The following is a 1128-nucleotide window of genomic DNA, read 5'->3' on the forward strand; positions in this document are numbered from 1 at the left end:
CACACACACACACACACACACACACACACACATATATATATATATATATATATATATATATATATATATATACATATGCCTATATGTATATACATGCATGCATACATACATACATACATATGCTTTTACGACTTTTGTGGATACTCTGCGTGCATAAGGGAACACTTGCAAATAAACATGCGTACACACACGTATTCACACACACATATATATATAAACATTAAGATATTCACACACGCACACTTGCATATATGTATACACACACACACACACACACACACACATATATACAATAAGCGCATCCGTGCTTGCCAACTGAGCTCTCATGTCTGTGTGGTTAAACTCATTGTGCTTTCAAATCTGCGGCCGTAAGTTCAAATCTGTTGCCAGCATAACCCTTTTAATTTTTGTTCTCTGTCTTTCTATTTTTCAGCTCCGTTCAAGCAGACCAAAGAAAAATCCAACCGTACCCATCCCATCTTTTCTGTTATATCTAGAACTGTAATATCCAAAGTGGAGGCAGTACAAGTCCTTTAAGACGACAGAGAAAAAGTTGGAGATATTTAACCACTATTTCTAACAGGACTAGCAGCTGCGTAGATACACAACGTTAAGTTATTTAAGAATTTGTATAATCAAGACCGAAGTCCATCAAGGAGTATAAGATGCGGCCTTACAGTCGTAAATTCGCCATGTCTCTTCCAGTTCTTACTATTCAGTTTGCGGTGCAAACGTTATGCTGCGAAATGTTTTCTTACTTGTACAAATATGTATGACATTGTGTAATTAGCATAATTATTAATTAGTAGATTCACTTGGGTAATTAACCTTTTGTGTTAATATTAATTTATTGCAAGTGTAATCCGTAACGATATCACGTTTGCACGCGCACAAAAGCATGGCTTACAGAGAACAGCGATCTGAACATTAGCTTTGATTACGTGATTGCGCCTGACGCCAGCATGTGTGTGTGCCAGCTCGCCCTATATATTGATGTAAGTTAATCGTATACGTATACGTGTGTGCCTCCACCTATCTATCTATCTATCTATCTATCTATCTATCTATCTATCTATCTATCTATCTATCTATCTATCTATATATATATATATATATATATATATATAT

Source organism: Octopus bimaculoides, chromosome 18 (assembly GCF_001194135.2).
Source record: "Octopus bimaculoides isolate UCB-OBI-ISO-001 chromosome 18, ASM119413v2, whole genome shotgun sequence".
NCBI lineage: Eukaryota > Metazoa > Mollusca > Cephalopoda > Octopoda > Octopodidae > Octopus > Octopus bimaculoides.